Below are 8,299 nucleotides of genomic sequence, written 5' to 3'. Positions count from 1 at the left end.
TATCCCCATATTATCATAGTTCTTCTTTTGCAATCTGTTGAAACCCCAGAACAAAGAGGAATAACTAAAATCTCCATGTGCAATACAATAAGATGATTATTTACGCTATATTTATAATCAGACCTTCTCATGACACTTGATATAGTGTGAAAATGGCTATGTCCTTCTATACAGGCACAGAGATTTGTTAAGTGTCCGTGACTCACCCTGGAGATGACCTAAGCTCCAAATAAGAATTTATTGGCTCGTGCAGGAAAAATGGCAGAGTCAGAATGAAACTTGGCCCAGGCATTCTGCAAGCCTGTGCATGTGTCCCCTCTGGGAAACCAGTGACAGTGGCCAGCAGGGCTCCGTTGGCATCTTTTGATGGCACATTTGCAAACCCAGCAAGACTTGAAAAAGCATTTTTTCATGAAATCTGGGGAAAAGATGCCACAACCAAACCTGGGATTTCCTTAGATGCTGTCATGGGCTTCGTGTAAACTTTACTTCCTCACGATTTCCTATGATTGTCCCTTGCCTAACAGCAGGCTCTAAGCCCTGGGGTGCATTTCTCCCATGTAGAAGCTGTATCAGGAGCCAGTCTATGAATTTTTAGGACTGGCTATGAAAATGCTTCCTGAGACCTGAAATTTCATGGCCATACAATGTAGGAAACTCGGGGGTAAGTGGCAGAAAATGAGTTCTCATTTAGATTTTGCAATATCTCACAGACTAGGGTTTTGAAGAAACATAACAAGAACAGGAGAGGGAGACTATTGAGAATATCCTACTAGATTCAACCCCATGAAATTCCTAATTTTATAAGTTAAAAATAGTCCAGTATCAGTAGTTTACACTGCTCAACTTAATATTAAGATGCCACAGTGAGTAATAAAGATTCTATCCCCAAATGAGCCTGAGATAGCTCTAAGCAGGAGCCCTTTCAATGGCTTACTGAGTAGCTAGTGGCCCAGGTAAAGTCCTAGGAACAATATCAATAACATGTCGGGCACATCTGCCAATCAAGAGCAATGATTTCTTCACCTTCTTTACCTCATTCAGTCCTGGTGAAATAGTTGCAGGTCACTGTCCTGGATAATTTTCTTTGAAAGTTCCACATGAATCCCAGAATTTCAAGTCTTTGCACAAACTGATGTTGCTTGAAAATGGTCCAAAGCTCCTATAACTCTAATTTAATGCTCGTCCCGAAAAATTCAGTCACTTGATTGATACAACAAAATAGACCCATGGTGCAACTCTCTCTAAAAAAACTAGCAGAATTTTATCCCCATGCTCATTTTGGTTTCAGGCTACCAAGCTCCAAGACCAGCAAATTATAAAAGTTTATTAGAATCCCAGACTGGGAGAGTTTGTGTAAATTGTTAAAAAAAAAAAAAAAAAAAAGTTTCAAGATGCCTCCCTTAAACGTTCTCACTAAAGGAATGTTTCCAAAATGAACCAGTTGTCTATACTAGTAACACACAAAAGTCCCTGCGCTGCTTATTCAGTTTGCCTTCACACCAATTCTCTGCCCTGTTTATGCTCCAGGAAACAGACTTCCCGAAATTGCTTCTCCGAGGGTTTCTTGCACCCTTGGCTTTTGGTTGAGATTGGCCAAATGGAGACATTGATGGGAGAGAAGTTAAGGTGTCTATCCCTCCCCCACTGCCTTGCTGTGGTTCTGGCAGTGCCTGCATCCCTCCTGGGCCACAGGTCCTGTTGGGCAGCCCCCTCCCACTGTCCCTGTCCTTGAGGCTCTGACAACACCGTCCCTCACTTGCCCATGCAGACCTAGAGGTAGCCATGCTTTCATCCTGTCTCTAGTCCTCTGGCTTCATCATCCCTGTGGATTCCTTTAACTTAACCCTGCCCACGCTTAGATAGAGTCCCTTTTTTAAACTATCTATTCAAACCCTTTTAGTTTGCTATTTCTCTTCTGCCAGAACTATAATAGAGTCCTTAAATTCAGTGTCATTTGATTATAATTTTCTAATATAAATCAGAAATAATTAATCACTTGAACTCAAATCCTGTCTTAATTTTAAATTTGCCCATTATTATAATCAGTGGCACGCTGATAAATATTTCACACCCAGCTTTTGGTGTCTGGGAAGGCCTGATTGGAAGCATTTGCTGGCTTTTGTGTTGTATATGCCCTCACCATGGCAGAATTTAACCTAATTTCACTGAACATGGAGATAAGAAGAGATACACAAGAACACAAGTTGATATAGCATTTCTACCACACAGATAAAGTAAACATAAATAACCTCAAGATCATCAATAACAGTAAAATGTCAAGGAATTAGAAAGTTTGAGTACCTTTGCTTTTAACATAATGTATTCAACTGTGTTTATTTAATATAATTTTTAATAATGGCTCTGTTTACTCGCAAAACTCCTGAAAATTTAGCAATCTCCTCTCTCATGCTGGGCCGGCTCAGCTCACAACTGTGAGAGAAAACATAATATCCACAACCGCTTGGTCAATTTAACCTGCTTTTGTTAATTTTCCCCTCACATTTTACTATACATTTAAAATATACCTCAATACCTTTGCTCTAAAATCTTATATTTGACTCTCAAATTGTTCTTTTTAGCAGAAAGAAAAGGTAATAAAGGAAAATAAGCTTCTTGTAAAACTACCAAGTGGTTCAATGTATTCAGAGTGGTGAAAGTTTCATCAAACAATTTTTTCTGTTTTTTTTTTTTTCTGGGTGACTATAAACCTGGTTTCTGGGATCCTAGCATTTATCATTATTATCATTTTATCACCTAACATTTACTTCTGAGAAAACTCATCTGTTGAGGGAAAAGTATTAATTTTATAAATACACTATAGCATGATTCTAGTCTAAATGGTGGTAACTGGGCAGTTGTTACAACTAGAAAACCTCAAAAAAACACAGTGCATTTTATTTTAAAGTTGCCATCCTGAAACCAAAGAGTTCAACGCTGAACCTGGAATAATTAAAATAAATCCTACACGTAAACACCACCTGTTACTCATTTCCTTCTGGCTATAAATCCAGCTTTATTACTTCCTGGTTGTGTGGGACAGAACTTGTAGAAGTTACTGAATCCCTCTGAGCCTCTCTCTGTATTTTCAAAATAGAGGTAATCACACCTAATTTAAGCTGGTCTGTAGACTTGAAATAAGACCATTTAATTATTCAATTAAAATTTGGCTCTGATAGGATGATCTAACTGCACTGCCTGGAAGGCAGCAGTAAACAACACCCAGTGTAGGTCATGCCCAGAGATGTTCCTATTCATTTCCTCTTGCTGCTGCAACAGATCACCACAAATTTAGTGGCTTAAAACAAGACGAACATGTTAGCTTACAGTTCTACAGGTCAGAAGTTCAAAATGGGTCTTACTAGGCTAAATTCAAGGTGTTGACAGGCTGCATTCCATCTCAAGGCTCCAGGGGAGAAACCATTTCCTTCCCTTTTCCAGTTTCTAGAGACCACCTATGTTCCTTAGATCATTACCCGCTCCCATCTTCAAAGCCAGCAATGACCAGTTGAGCTTTCTCATTGTACCATCTCTCTAGTTCAGATTCTGCTTGCCTCTTCCCCACTCAAAGAGCCTTGTGATTACATTTGGTCCACATCATCCGGGATAATTTCTTTACGTTAAGGTCCACTGATTAGACTTACATGTGGAATCTAAAATATGACACAAATGAACTTATCTATGAAACAGAAACAGATTCACAGACACAGAGAATAGACTTGTGGTTGCCAAGGGGGAGGGGGACTGGGGAAGGGATGGATTGGGAGTTTGGGGTTAGCAGATGCAAGTTATTATATATAGAATGGATAAACAACAAGGTCCTATTGTACAGCACAGGGAACTATATTGAATATCCTTTAATAAACCATATGGAAAAGAATATGAAACAAATAAGTTCAGTTGATTAGCAAACTTAATTCCATCTGCAACCACAATTCCCCCTTGCCGTGTAATGTAACATATTCACAGATTCCAGGGCTTGTTGGACATCTTTGGGGACCATTACTCTGCCTACAACATATGCCTATCATAATATGGGGCAGAGTTTTGAACCACAGAAGCCAGAATACCCAAACCACTAGCCCCCTCCTGCTGCTGCTGTAAACCAGCAGATTGTCTCTTTTGCTCAAAAATTTACTTTCAGAAATGGAAGGGACCCACTCAGTGCATGCACCCATTTAGTCTATATGTCTTCCCTGTCTGCTGAGCTGACAGGGGTCATGAGTAATGCCAGTTTCAGTTGGTAGAGAATGTGTACATAGCTATAGAGCTTTTGAACTTAAAAGAAGAATGGCTTCACCTAGATTGCTGCCTGGTCCTTTCTCCTCCCCTCATTCCTGAGGGGCCCTTGGGGTCAACCTCTCAGCATTATATGTAGATTTATAAGCAGTACACTGTAGCCGAGTGCTTTGGAGCCAAGTTGCTTGGGTTTGAATCTCAGCTACATGATTTGCTGGCTATGTAACCTTGGGCCAAGGTCTTATTCAGGCTGTACAGTTTATGCAGCTCTTAAAAATGATACAGAATAGGACCTACCGCATCTGGTTGGGGTGAAAACTAAATAAGATGATGTGTGCAAAGTATTTAGAACAGTGTAATGGGTACTGAAGAAAAATGTTAGCTAAATTGTTGATTATTTTGTAGTCCCAAACACCAAAATAATACTTGGCTTAGTGGTTGAGTTTTTTCTCCAAGGAAACTCTGATTTCCATGCCTAACACTCTCCTGGGGTCTAGAGACTCTCAATATTTCTACCTGTCCCCAGACCTGAATATTGGATGTAGCTGTCCTTGTTCTATTTGACAAAGCTTGGCCATGTCGCTAGCTCCCAACTCCTCCCCAGTGCCTCTCTGTATGCTGCTAAGATGGATTAGCTTTACTGTTCAGAACTATCCCCTCACTGCCCTGCCCCCAATGGGAAAAGTATACTCCCCCTCCTTTGCCGTTGGGCTCAGTCATGTTACTTGCTTTGACGAATAGGATGTTAGCAGCAGTGACACAAGCAAGGGCTTGAGACATGCGTGCATAGTTGGGTGCGCCCTCTTGTACTCTGACGTCACCAGGAGAAGAACTTCCTCCATGTAGCTGTTGCCCCTTCAGCCAGAATGGACCCAGAATGGACCTCAGCCATCCTGCAGAGCTGAGAGGATACATAAATGATTTGTTTTAAGCCCCTGTGTTTGAGGGTGGTTTGTTACATAGCATTATGGTGGCAGCAGCTAACTGATACATTTGTTCGTCCTCTTAAAAGTTTTCACAATACAGCCCTGATTAAAAACTAATCATTGGGACTTCCCTGGTGGTGCAGTGGTTAAGAATCTGCCTGCCAGTGCAGGAGACACGGGATCGAGCCCTGGTCCAGGATCCCACATGCCGTGGAGCAACTAAGCCCGTGCGTCACAGTACTGAGCCTGTGCTCTAGAGCCCACGAGCCACAACTACTGAGCCTGCATGCTGCAACTACTGAAGTCCACGTGCCTAGAGCCCGTGCTCGGCAAAAGAGAAGCCACCCCTATGAGAAGCCCGCGCACCGCAAGGAAGAGTAGCTCCCACTTGCCTCAACTAGAGAAAGCCCGTGCAGCAACGAAGACCCAACAGATACAAAAATAAATAAATTAATTAAAAAACAAAAAAACTAATCATTGAACTAAACTAATCTGTATGCCTGTTCACATCTTCTCCTAGTAACCAATCACTCCCTACGCCGTACAGTCAAAAATTTCTCCCTTTCTATCCTTATTTTATTTTCAAATGGTAATGTCATCAATTCACACAAGAAGCTGTATAAAATAATGTTCATTGCAGCATTATTCAAAGTAGCAAAATATTGAAACGATGTAATACCCATGATCAGGGGAATGAGGAGCAAACCATGATATGGCCATAAAATGGAATACTATACAGCACTTAAAATGAATGATGAACAGTTGCTACTAGAGTAGCTAGCATTGAACAGAAAGAGCCAGTGGCAGAATATACATCATGATACCATATATTTAAAGTTTAAAAATCTGCTAAAGAGTATTATATGTTTATGGCTATATCAATATTTTGAAACAAGTATAACAACATGCATGAGAATAATAACACTGTGTATACTACTGGGTTATCTTTGGAGAAAGAGTGTGGGAAATGGGTCAGGAAAAGCACAAAAGGAACATCAATTGTATCAACATACCTTTTAAACTGTCTTGAAAACATTCTAAAAAAATACAGCATAATGTTTAAGATTTGATAAAACTGGGTGGTGAGTACACAGGTAACAATATTATTATAATATTATCATTTATTCTTGGTATCTTTCAAAGATTTACAATTAGCATTTTTAATAGCAGTGTTTTTAAGGAGAGGCTGTGGGAGTTATTATAAACTGCTTGCTATGATCTGAATGTTTGTGTCCCCCAAAAATTAATATGTTGATATCCTAATCCCCAGAGCAATGGTCCTTGGAGGTGGGGTCTTTGGGAGGTTGTTAGGCCCTGAGTGTGGAGCCTTCTTGAATGGGATTAGTCTCCAGAGAGCTCTCTTGTCCCTTCCACGGTGTGAGGATGCAGTGCTACTTTTGTGTATTTTTCTCCGTTAATGTGTCTCATGTCATTTTAATTCTTAGAGCAGCCAGGAGAACCTAGAAGGGTAGAATAAAATTCCTCCCTGCCTGGCAGGATAAAAAACCTGCCATTTACTCCCTCTGTGACTTTGCTCATTTTACCTAATCTCTCTGTGTCTCAGTTTTCTCATTTATAAAATGGGGCTAATAGTATCTACCTTATAGGTTTATGGTAAGATTTAAATTAGTGCATATCTGTGAAGAATTCAGAACAGTGTCCGGCACAAAGGAAATGCTAGATAAGTGTTACGGACTGTTATTAGTGTTCAGCTGTTCGTCATCCCGTACCAGGCCCTGAGCTTCTTGGGAGTGGGGACTGTCTGATCTCTGAATCCACAACGCCTAGAACAAAACAAGCTTGCACTAAGTCTGAAGAAAAGCTTAATGTAAGTTAAGGAGAAGTGAAAATCGAGGACATGGGTTTCACTTTGAGGATGATGCGAGACTAGGGCGGTAGAGTTTTAAAGTCGCCGAGGGCGAAGGGCCGAAGGCGCGCCTGCGCGGAACTGGCGCCCGGACGGCCGCGGGGCGCGGCTTCCCTTTCCCAGCCTCCGGTGGCGATCAGGTGGAGTCGGGAGGCGGTGGAGGGGCGGGAGGAAGGGGCGCGGTCCGGCCACGGGCGGGAGCGAGCGCGGAGCAGCGTTGTCCGGGGCGCACTCCCTCGCTGGCCGCTCTTCCGCACTCCCGTTCCTGGGGCCGCGCTCCAGGTAAGTTCAACCTTCCCCGCGTCGCCGCAAGCCTCACCAGCCACCCCGGCTGCCCCGCAGCTTGGAGCCAGGGTCACGCCTCGGCCGGTTCCCCAGCGAGCGCAGCGCGGCCACGGGTCAGCGCTGGGCTGGCACCCACGCCACGTACCGACCCGGCTGCGGAGTGCAGGGCCCCAGGGGCCCCGGCGGGCGTGGAGGCCACCGCCCCCGTTTCAGAATCGAGGAAGCTGAGGCCCCGAGCAGCAGAACTGCCTGTTCTGGGAGGGTCACCCAGTTCTGCTCGGGGCGGGGCGCAAGCTGACCAGCTGTCCCGGCGCCCTCGACCCTTGGCTTTTCGTCACAGCTAGCCGCGCAGGGATACGGTTGGCCATCTTGGCTCCCCCCACCCTCAGGTCTTGGGAACAGAAAAAGAGCGGAGAGCCGGAATGGTTCTCCCGGTCCCTGGCGTCGTAAGAGGGGCTGGCTCCAAGCTCTGTTCTGAGGACTTGTACCCCCACCCATCCTCGTGAGCACGTCCCTCCTCTTCACTTAGGCAATTTACTTTATTTCACTTAATTTTTTTAGGAGGTAGGAGTAAAGTGTATTTACATATTGGGCTTTGGGAGTCCGAGAAGTTTGCTTTTCCATGAAAAGACTCACCTTTTTCTTTGATTCCAAGAGTCTGATTCACTGGACCTGAATCATTCCCCTGGCATTTGAGTCAGCAGGTAGAGCATCTGAGTACTTGTTTGCAAGTGACCATATATAGGAAATTGTGGTTTCTGCCGGGTCAAGGAGCTTCTGGGTCTCTGGAGGCCCCTCGGGCTGCTAATCAGAGGGTTGTAACACTGCCCGGCTAAATTATTTCCAAGGATTTGTGTTCTACACAGTCAGTCAGACTCTGTCCTCTGCCAGAGCTACATTTACAACTTTCTAAAAATCAACTTCATGAAAATTGTAACTCATAAAAACATTATTCTGCAAAGATACCGCCATTGGCTTTCAT

The 8,299-nt window shown here is 43.3% G+C and overlaps 1 protein-coding gene across 2 annotated transcripts in view; it reads left to right on the top strand.

Annotated features, from left to right (window-relative positions):
- Positions 1-6,912: 6,912 nt before the first annotated feature.
- ANXA3 (annexin A3) overlaps positions 6,913-8,299 on the top strand; it is a 57,720-nt gene continuing 56,333 nt past the window's right edge. Inside the window, exon 1 of one of the 2 annotated variants that reach the window (XM_029235353.1) lies at positions 6,913-6,993. The gene's annotated coding sequence lies outside the window, so the exon portion shown is untranslated. Of the gene's footprint in view, positions 6,994-7,169; positions 7,315-8,299 lie in introns of those variants that run through there. The other variant, XM_029235352.1, reaches the window with a different exon arrangement.

This window comes from Monodon monoceros, unplaced genomic scaffold, assembly GCF_005190385.1.
Source record: "Monodon monoceros isolate NGI ecotype Baffin Bay Population unplaced genomic scaffold, NGI_Narwhal_1 Super_Scaffold_20, whole genome shotgun sequence".
NCBI lineage: Eukaryota > Metazoa > Chordata > Mammalia > Artiodactyla > Monodontidae > Monodon > Monodon monoceros.
This window is presented reverse-complemented; position numbering and strand designations above follow the sequence as displayed.